Genomic DNA, 10,507 nt, shown 5'->3' with positions numbered 1-10,507 from the left:
CTTGACAAATTCCCTAATTGTTGTTTGTCTGAGAAAGTCTTTATTTCTCCCTTGCTTTTGAAAGATAATTTTACAGGATACAAAATTCAAGGTTGGTGAGATTTTTTTCCCCTCAACACTTTAAACATTTCATTCCACTCGCTTCTTACTTGCATGATTTCTGAGGAGAAGATGGATGTAATTCTTATCTTTGCTTCTCTATGGGTGAGATATTTTTTCCTTTGGCTTCTCTCAAGACTTTTCTTTACCTTTGATTTTCTGCAATTTCAGAGGGTACTTTTTTTTTTGGCCATGTGGCTTGTGGGATGTCAGTTCTGTAACCAGGGGTTGAACCCGGACCACAGCAGTGAAAGCCCGGAATCCTAATCACTAGGCCATCAAGGAACTCTCTGATTTTCTGCAGTTTCAGACTTACACATATATGGTCAAATGATTTTTGACAGACTCCAAGGTAATTCAAGGAGGAAAAGAATAGTCTTTTCAACATTTAGTGCCTGGAACCCTTGGATATTCATATGGAAAAGAAAAAGCTTGACCTTACTTTAGGCTACACACAAAAGTTAACTCAAAATGGATCATAGACCTAAATATAAAAGTTAAATCAATAAAATTTCTAGAAGATAATCTTGAAGACCTCAGGGTAGGCAATAACTGATGTCTTAGGAACACAAAAATATAAATCATAAAAAAGATACATTGGTAGACCAGTTTTCATAAAAAATAAATGTTCTGCTTCTCAAAAGACAGAAAAAGAAAACAAAAAGACAAGCCACAGATTGGGAGCAAATATTCACAACACATATAACTGACAAAGGACTTGTATCCAACTTGGGTCATGCATCCCTCTGACAATATGTACACTTGCTTCTCATTATTTGTTCTGTACTGTGAATTTGCCAACTTGCTAATACTCATTTGTACCCCTGAAGTGGATCCTTATGGTACTTCTGGGTCATTTGTGGACATGTGCAGAGTACTTGGGAATTTGAGTTGCCAGATGTGCACATTCTGGCTGAGGTTGAACAAGGTGATGCTCTGCTTTCATGTTTCAGCTCTCGTCCTGTAGCCAAGTATCCTTTTCACGGTCTGTTTAGCGCCATGTGTTTTGCATTTTTGTGCTTTTTGTTGGTGATTTTACTTTTTAAAATGGTGCTCAAGCACAGTTAGTGCTGACTAGTGTCCCTAAGCGCAAAAAGGCTGTAATGTGCCTTATGGGGAAAATACCTGTGTTAGATAAGCATTCAGGGATGAATTATAGTGCTGTTAGTCATGAATTCAGTGTTAATGAATCAACCAAATACATTAAATAAGGTGTCTTTAAACAGAAACAGATAAAACAAGGTGATGTATTTGCCAACTGGTGAAAATGTAGTGACCATAGGCTTATAGAACCTAATGCTGTATTTATCCTAGGAGCAGTAGTTCAGTATTTACTAAGCCAGTGTTTGTGGTGACTTTATAGAAGCTAGTTATTGTGAATAATGATAATCAAATGTATATCTGCTATGTATATGTGAAGCATTGCTCTGTTGCATTCAAGATTTCAGAGCTATTTATTTGATGATTGGAGGGAAATTATTTTTAACCCAAATTGTATACGCTGCTGAACTATTAATCAAGTGCAAAGGTAGAATAAAATCTTTTCAAACACAAGCAGTCTAAAAGCAATCACCTCAGTCCCCACTGAACTATTTCCTAGGAAGTAACTAAAGCATGTGCTCCCCCAAATGAAGGAGTGAGCCAAACAAGGGGCAAGGGTTGTATGGACCACAGGAAACCAGAGAGCAATGTGACAGGGAGATGAGGGAACATGCAGGGTGATGATGAGGGGACAGCTGGGCACAAGGTCCCAACAGGACAACCAGTTCAGGTTGCAAAGCTCTGGGAGAGACTTACTAACGTCCAAAAAACTGAAGGAATATCCGACACATCTCACAACTTGAGAGATTTAGAAAACTGCTACAGTATTTTGGTTGAATTAATGATAATAGAAAAAATAAATCCCTCCCCTTTAAAAACAAACACAAAACAAAACACAGATATTAACCCTATGGGAAATAAAAAAATTATTTTAAGGAAAAGAAAAGTAGCCATGCTACCGACACTTTGGATTCAGGCCCCAACAAAGGTCCTTCTGTCCGGCATCACTTGTGCCAATAGAACGAGAGGGAGTTCCATTTGGAAGCGAAGGGAAGTTTTGTTCTCTGGTAAAAGAATGGAGAGGCGTGAGCGGCCTCGAAAGGCTACGGGCTGGGCTGCTCAATCGGGTTCTCTTCCATGGAGGGCCGGGTGGGCTCCTGCAGGTCCAGCGCAGGCGCATTGCTCACGGCACTTAACACTGAAGGGCGGGGCAACGTCTCTGCACACCGCCCGCTGCCGCCATCTTGGATTGAGTGTCTTGTGCACCGTCTGCACACGGCCCGCCGAGCTGAGGTGTCAGGTGCACCCCTGGCTGTGGGAACTCTGAAGTGCCGGGTGCGAGGCCTCTGCTCGAGGCACCCTTTGACCAAGTGACACCAGACTAAGCACAAAGGAAAACAGAAGAGGAAAAGAGATTAGACTTTATTATTCAGATTCTGTTTTTATATACTAGGAATTGTTAATGAGCTTTGCCAGTGACGCTAGTGCCCCCCCCTCTGGGCAAGTGACAGGAGAGCCGTCTTGCATGTCGCTTTGGTGCCCTTGTCCCGGGCACCTCTCCCTGCCTCCTGCCACCTCCGGGCCCCGGCGGCTTCTGCAGCCGCGTCTGTTCCTGTTCACAGCTGTTCTGGGAAATGACTTCTCTGGGCCCAGGAGACCGGAGCTCGCGGAGTCCAGCTGGGGCTCCTTACTGCTCCTCAGGGTTGGGGGTGTGAGGGGGGCGTCCATTCCCTGTGGGTCTGTTCTCACCCCAGCGGGAAGAAGAGTCTCCTTGAGAGAGAGGTTTCGGGGCCGGGAAGGATGGGATCCTGGTGGCCAAACACCCTTAAATCCTTCCTTGCAGATTTTCAGGGTCTCCTGCTAAAATGCAACATCCTCGGGGGCCGTAGCCCCTTTAAGCCCCGAAGGTGAACGGGGGCAGCTGAGAACCTGTATGGAGCTGGGGGAGCCGGGGAGGCAGGTGCTCGAGGGGACCGGGGAAGGTGGGGGAATGCGATGCTTCTTTGGGGATGGCTCCTTCCCTGCCTGGGCGCCCGCTCAGCCTGCCTGCTTCAGGGCTGGGCTCAGCCTCTCAGCAGCGGCCTCCGCGGGGCGTGATCCAGAGGCTGCGGCGTGGAAACGGTGATCACAGCTGCCTGGTAGGATCGCCGCGAGGTGACGGCAGAGAACACGTGGGGAGCTCTTAGCTTCCGTCCCACTGGGGATGCACGCCAGCCACTGGGGGCCCTCGTGTGGATCCCAGGAGGGAGCAGAGACGAGCGGGTGGTGAGGGGGCAGGATGGGGCCCTATGGTGACCACGTGGCAGCTTCCTCTCCCCCTAACCCTCCCCCACCTCCCTGCCTGGTGAGGCCAGAGTCCCCTGCGCCTTCCATTACCGCTGAGGGCTGTGCCGGGCCACGGAGGACACCCCGTCGCGAGACCCCCGAAAGGGTCCAGGATCCTTCCCCTGTTAGAGTCAGAGGCCAGAAATCCACCTGACTTAGGAGAGTGGGGCGAAGGGCGGGCAGCCCTATCAGAGCATCTGGTGGAAGAGGCCCGCTCCCCAGGCACGCTGTCTCGGGGTGCATTCCAGGCGTTGTTTGCCCAAGGCAGGGCACAGGCCGAGACTGGAGGCCCCTGCCCCACTTTCAGAAGTGAGGGCTTGGCAGAAATATGCTGTCTGTCCACCTGCACTTGCCCTGCCTGCCATCCCTTCCCGACCTGGGAGATAGGAATGAGTTCCACGGGGGGCCCTTGGGACCAATTCACTTCTTCCTCCTGGGAGCTGCTGAGAGCCCCTCGGTCCTTCTAGCCTCCCTGTATCCTGCTGGGGGGTGGGTAGGGCGAGCATCTGCAGAGAAGCAACCAGTCAGGGCATCTGCCTGGGAGGTGGGGGTAGGCGAGGTGCGTGTAGGTTTAAGCAGCACAGGCCGACGGTGTGGAGAGCAGGATACCGGGAGCACGCTGGGTGTGGGGACGCGTCGGCAGCGTTACAGACGTTCGTGGTACAGTGTTCGAAGAGTGGGCTGGGTGATCTGTGCATGGCTCTCAGGGACGGCCGTGCCCCTCCCGAGCCGCTGGTGGATGCTGTCCTGTGATCCGCAAGGTTGTCAGCCGTTCTTACCCCAGAAACTGAAGCCCGCAGGGCAGCTGGTGGGCCCCAGAGCCCGGGCACGGAACCTCCATGCTCACAGGGATGCCTCTTTTTGACCTCCTGCCCTGTCGTCAGTGCAGGTTGCTAATTTAGCCCCTCTCTCTGTTCTGCCTCAGTGCAAGTGGCAGAAAGCGGTGGGATATCTTCAAAGAGGAAGACATAACGCCCTCAAGTTCCTGTCAGTGGACACTTAGATTGTTTCTGTGTCTTGGCGACTGTAAACAACGCTGCAGTGAACATGAGGGTACAGGTGTCTCTCTAGGATAGTGATTACCTTATGCTAAGTGAAGTCAGTCAGAGAAAGACAGTGCATGATCTCACATATGGAATCTAAAACAAACAAACAAACCAAAACTAGCTCATAGAAACACATCAGTTTTGTGGTTGCCAAAGGTGGGGCTAGGGCGTGGGAGAATTGGGTGAAAATGGTCAAAGGTACAAACTTCCAGTTAGAGATAAATAAGTACCAGGCATGTTTGTACAGCATGATGACAATAGGTGACAACACTCTTCTGTATATTAGAAGGGTGGTAAGAGAGTAAATCTTAAAAGTTCTCATCCCAAGGAGAAAACATTGTGTCAACTATGTGAGGTGATGGATGTTAATTAAACCAGTTGTACCATTTCACAGTATATACATAGATCAAATCATCATGTTGTACACCTTAAACTTCTACAATGTTATATGACAATTGTATCTTATTAAAACTGGAGGGACAAAGAGGAGGGCAGCAGGGGCAGGAAAACAAGGGGGGCAGCTTTCAGAGGAGGGTGCCCAGGAGCCCTGAGGCTGCGTGCCCGCTCCAGCACTAACTTACTGGGTGCTCAGGTGAGTCTCTTGGCCTCTCCAGCCTCCTGTTCTTCATCTGTAATGTCCCCGACCCCTCCCAGCACTGCCCTCAGGAGGGAGGAGTGAAGCTTGTTAGGTCTGGCTACTCATGCCTGGGCAACTAAGGGACTGAAGGGTCTGGTCAGATGACCATGACCATGACAGTGACCTGCACTTGGTGGTCAGAGGGCTCTGGCAGAAATGGCTTCCTTCCCAAGGGACTGAAAGTTGGTTTACTATGTTAATGAAAATTTTGGGAATGAAGACTTAATGGAAATACAGAGGCATTTATTTGGGGTTTTTTAGGACTGCAGCCCAGGAGGGCCAGATTCAAGAAGCACTTGAATTGTGTTCTGCTGGACTATAAAATGGGGAGTGCTTATAAAGGCAAAACCTGCAAGGCCAGAGTTAGTTACAAGTTGTTGATCAAGAATTATAATTAGAGGGCTTCCCTGGTGGCGCAGTGGTTGAGAGTCCGCCTGCCGATGCAGGGGACACGGGTTCGTGCCCCAGTCCGGGAGGATCCCACATGCCGCAGAGCGGCTGGGCCCGTGAGCCATGGCCACTGAGCCTGCGCATCCGGAGCCTGTGCTCCGCAACGGGAGAGGCCACAACAGTGAGAGGCCTGTGTATCACAAACAAACAAACAAACAAACAAAGAATTATAATTGGAGCTGGCGGGAGGTAAGGATCAGTTGGAGTCTGCAATGATTGTATAGTTAGAAGGGGGAACAACCTTGAGACCACAGTTTTGCAGCTGGCAGATGTTGTTTTAAAAACAACTGGTGTCCTTGGTTTGATATAGTTAAGAAAATGTTGAAGTTCCCAGTGGTGCAGGGACGTGTCTGAGACAAGATTCTCAATGGCCACCTGCCCTGTTTTGTATTCCTGAGCTGTGATTACTTCCGTATGATTTCAGTCTGTCATCAACTAAGTGGGGCTATTTTTTTTTTAACATCTTTATTGGAGTACAATTGCTTTACAATGGTGTGTTAGTTTCTGCTTTATAACAAAGTGAATCAGTTATACATATACATATGTTCCCACATCCCTTCCCTCTGGCGTCTCCCACCCTCCCACCCTCCCTATCCCACCCCTCCAGGTGGTCACAAAGCACCGACCTGATCTCCCTGTGCCATGCGGCTGCTTCCCACCAGCTACCCACTTCATGTTTGGCAGTGTATATATGTCTATGCCACTCTCTCTAGGTGGGGCTATTTTAAAGTATGTCATGGCTGATTAAATGTTCAGTTCTGTGGGGAAAAACAAAAGTGTCAGTCCAAGTTTCTGACAATGTCAGGAACATGGTTAATTAATAACACAATGCCAATAACCATCATCTGCCCAGGTTAGAGACTTAGGATCATTCTAGACCTTTCCCTCCTTCATTCCCATGATGGTGAGCCCAGCTGACACTTCCTCAGCCTTCCTTGGTCCTAGGTGCTTACCTGGACCAAGTTCTTGAATCCTCCCAACAACCTGTAAGGCAGGATGAATATTCCCCTTCTGCAGGCAAGGGCCCTGAGGCTGAGAGAGAGGTCACACACGTGTGCAGGCTCAGGGTCCGTGTCCTCAGCTGCTGCCTTCCATGGGACCTCTGTTCACCAAACCTGGTCAGGTCTATCCCACCTGCCCAGCCCAGCCTGTCTGCCGCTCTTTCCCCACCACCCCTGCTCCTGCCCACAGCCATAGCATCTCTCACCTGGAGAGCTGCACCTGCCAACAGGTACTCGCCTTCAGGGCCATGTCAGACTCTCCTAACCTCTGGAGGCCTCCCCTCCCCCACCCCACCTGGCTGGATCATTGTCCTGGCTCTGCTTAGGGAAGACTCCCTGCCTGCAGGTGTTCTCATCTCAGACACACTTCCTTGGCAGGTTGGGCTTCGGTCTGCATTTCCCTGAAAATCCCTGTGTGTAGTTTGGAACCTTCAGTATCGTCTGTCAGTGTTGTGGGTTTGAAGGACTTGCCTGGCAGGTCTTTGCCCCCTGGTCCTATGAGATGCGGCACATGACAGGTAACACTGGGGGCTGAGGAGCCAGACCCTTGGAACTCGAGTCACACCTACTTGCTCTGTGACCTTGGGTAAATCATTTAACCTCTCTTCGCCTCAGAGGCCTCATCTAAACAGTATCCACCACATAGGGTTGTCATGAGGATTAAGTGAATAAGTGAAGTGCTTTAAGCAGCACTGGGCAGCCAGTGTTGTTGGCAAGGCTTCTCCCATCATGTCCCTGGGCGCCTGCCTCCTACCAGGCTCTCCCTGACTACAAATTGGCTGAAGGACATCTTGGAAGCTGAACTCCCTGCATGTATCAAACCTCTCTGGGTACGATCTCTAGAGCCTGGCACTGGGATTGTCCCAGATTACCTGTGAGAGAAGAGAGAGGGCACAGCTAGGAGCCCCAGCATCTGCCTCCAGCACCCCAGTTCTTAGAGGCTGCCATGACCATATGATGGAAGCAGAACAAAGCCCATGAGAACAAAGCCCATGAGTCATGCAGAGAGTGGGGAAAATCACTTTAAATCTTTTTCTCAAGTCGTGTTATTCTAAATGCCCTGGGTGGATGCCCATGTGTGCAGGAACACTCGGCCAGGCCAGAGGCACTTTGCCCCTCAGAGGCCCCATTGTGACCCCGAGCAGGCCCCGAATGATCCCGGGAACAATAATCCCTTGTGTGGGCCTGAAGGCTGCACTGGCCCGCGGCCCACGGGCCACGGCTGGCAGTGCAAAGCCTCTGTCTCTGTAAGGTCAGCATGAGGAGGCCTTAAATCCCCCATGTGGGCTGCTGCAGGGGCTCTGATAAGAGGTACTTTTTTTTTTTTTTGCGGTACGCGGGCCTCTCACTGTTGTGGCCTCTCCCGTTGCGGAGCACAGGCTCCGGACGCGCAGGCTCAGCGGCCATGGCTCACGGGCCCAGCCGCTCCGCGGCATGTGGGATCCTCCCGGACCGGGGCATGAACTAGTGTCCCCTGCATTGGCAGGCAGACTCTCAACCACTGTGCCACCAGGGAAGCCCCTAAGAGGTGCTTTCTAGAGTTCGGTTTGGGCATGTCGGTGAAGCCCAGCTCCTCTAAACTTTGTCCTCTCCAGCAGAAGGGCAGATCTGGTGGGACCCACTGGGAGCACAGCAAGGGGTAGGGGCTCGGTTCCCGGAAGAGGACTACGTGTGATGAAGCCCCTCCCAGGCCGCCTGCCTTGCACAGGGAAGGCCCTTAGGATGTGTCCCCAGAGCCCCCATAGAGCAAGGGGCCCACAGGCACTGAAGTCACAGGTAGGAGCATCCAGAATATCCTGGCGGGATTTGATCCACGGCTGCCTCTCCTTCTTTCCGTCCAGAGATGCACACCCTCACCCAAGTTTGTAGTCACCATGGTTTGTTCTGTGCTGCAAGCTTTGTCTCTTGGTCACATACAGACATTGACTTCTTACTCCTTTCTCAGGCCTGTGGAGGGACATAGCTCTTTGTTCTATGAACTTAGAGACACCCAGTTTTTCACCTTCTTCACAAAGCATCAGCTGGCCTGGGGGGCCTTTGGCTTTGTCGGGGCTGCAGCGTGGAGCTCGGCAGCTGCCTGGACGGGCCTGGTCATGACTTTGCAGCTCAGAGCAGCCAGCCTCTTTCAGGAAGACAGTGGTGCCCAGGACCTGGACTCGGCCATGTAGCCTCCTGCAAGCCCTGCTAGTGGTCCAGGTCTGTCCCACATGCCCGGCTTCATCCCCCTCTGACGTCCTCTGCCCACTGGTATCAGGTCTACTACAAGGTCTTTTCTCACTGTCACTTCCTGAGAAGCAGCCAGAGAACAGACCCTCATGGGGACAGGTCTGGACACCTGAGGACAGTAAGTGAGCACAGGGCTTCTGGGACAGAACAGGTTGGCTCCAGACCCAGCTCCAGTTCTCATCAGCTGAGTGAGTCTGTCTCCTTACCTGTACAAGGACAGTCATAGCTGTCTACTGTGCCCACTGGGAGGATGACAGGAGGCTCTCTATATGGGAGGTGCTTCCACAGTGCCTGACCCAAGGCAGGAGCTCCAAACATGGCAGCCAAGGTGGTCACACAGTGCAAATTTGGGTCCTTTGTGCAGTCACATTTGGGTGTTGGTGTGACTTGCCCTTTGGTCCAAGTCAGGGCCACCAAGCAGGCAACCTCTAAGGCATGTCCCACCTGCCCTTGGGGTGGCAGCCAGATGTGCCCCATAGGAGGTTCCCTCTTGCCCAAGACCCAGAGGCAGAGCTGAGGCATGCCAGCCACGAGAAGCTTTTGGGGGGCAGACACCATCCCACACCTGGAGGGACCAATGGTCCCAGCACACAGTAGGTGCTCAGTTGACGCCCAATCTCTGTGATCTGAGGACCTTTCTGCTGTTGCCCAGCAGGTTTCTTAAATGCCCCCTTCCCCAGGCCACGTGGGTTCCTGGGAGCACTGCCCTTAGCAAGGAGGCCTGCCCACTGGCCAGAAGTTGTACCTGCAAACACTTCCTAAATAGCTGGATGCAGATGGAACTGAGCAGTGAGATGCACCAGCCGGGAGACTGGACCAGGGTCTGCTGGGGGTGGGGAGAGGCGGGGTGGTCTGGGTGAAGGAAAACAGGACCAGGAGAGGGCATTTTTTGAGGCTGCCCACGCTTATTACACCCAATGCAAGAGGAGGCAAATCAAATGCCCAATGAAACTGCAAATTATAAAAATGACTCAGGATAGAAGGAATGAGAAGGTCATGTCAGAGAATCTTCTGCAAAGCTTGGGATTAATGAAGGTTTAGAATTAGACAATTCCCAACTGAAAAAGAGAAAATAGAGAAAGAGCACATCAAATTTCCTTTAAAGAGGATAACTGAAAAAACATTGAGAAACCCTTGGGAAATTCGACTAAGCCTCTGGTTTCTTTTTTTTGATGGGGTCGAATATGAACTTCTATTAGCATCTTGGTGCATGATGAAAAAATTATAGCCTTCCCTCAGTCAACACCTGGTAGCAAATTTGTTAAACACGTGACAACCTTCCTATCATTTCTTAACTTGTATTTCTATTTTTCAGGATATAGCCCCAATCACCTTTTGCTCCTAATAATGTAAAATTTTACCTTAAATTTAAGTGGACTCAGTGAAAGTGGCCTTTTCTGGTAAAATTACCCTGGGATAACAGCTCCTGAAGATACCAGAGATCCAGTTTAGTCACAGGGTCCCCATGTTGGAAGGGGAGTAAGATGTCAACTAGTCAGACCCCTGCTTGAGGCTTCAATCTTTGCGTGCCCGCTAGCAAGCAGTCGTCCAGCCTCTGCACCTAAACCTCCACACTGGAACGTGACCAGCTTTTGAGACACCTGTTCTGGTGTCCCAGCTCTAGAATATCATTACCTTCCTTTAATGAAGGGATAAAGGAGCATTTCGTAACGGGAGCGGAG

This window comes from Hyperoodon ampullatus (genome assembly GCF_949752795.1).
Source record: "Hyperoodon ampullatus genome assembly, chromosome: 15".
In the NCBI taxonomy this organism is placed as follows: domain Eukaryota; kingdom Metazoa; phylum Chordata; class Mammalia; order Artiodactyla; family Ziphiidae; genus Hyperoodon; species Hyperoodon ampullatus.
This window is presented reverse-complemented; position numbering follows the sequence as displayed.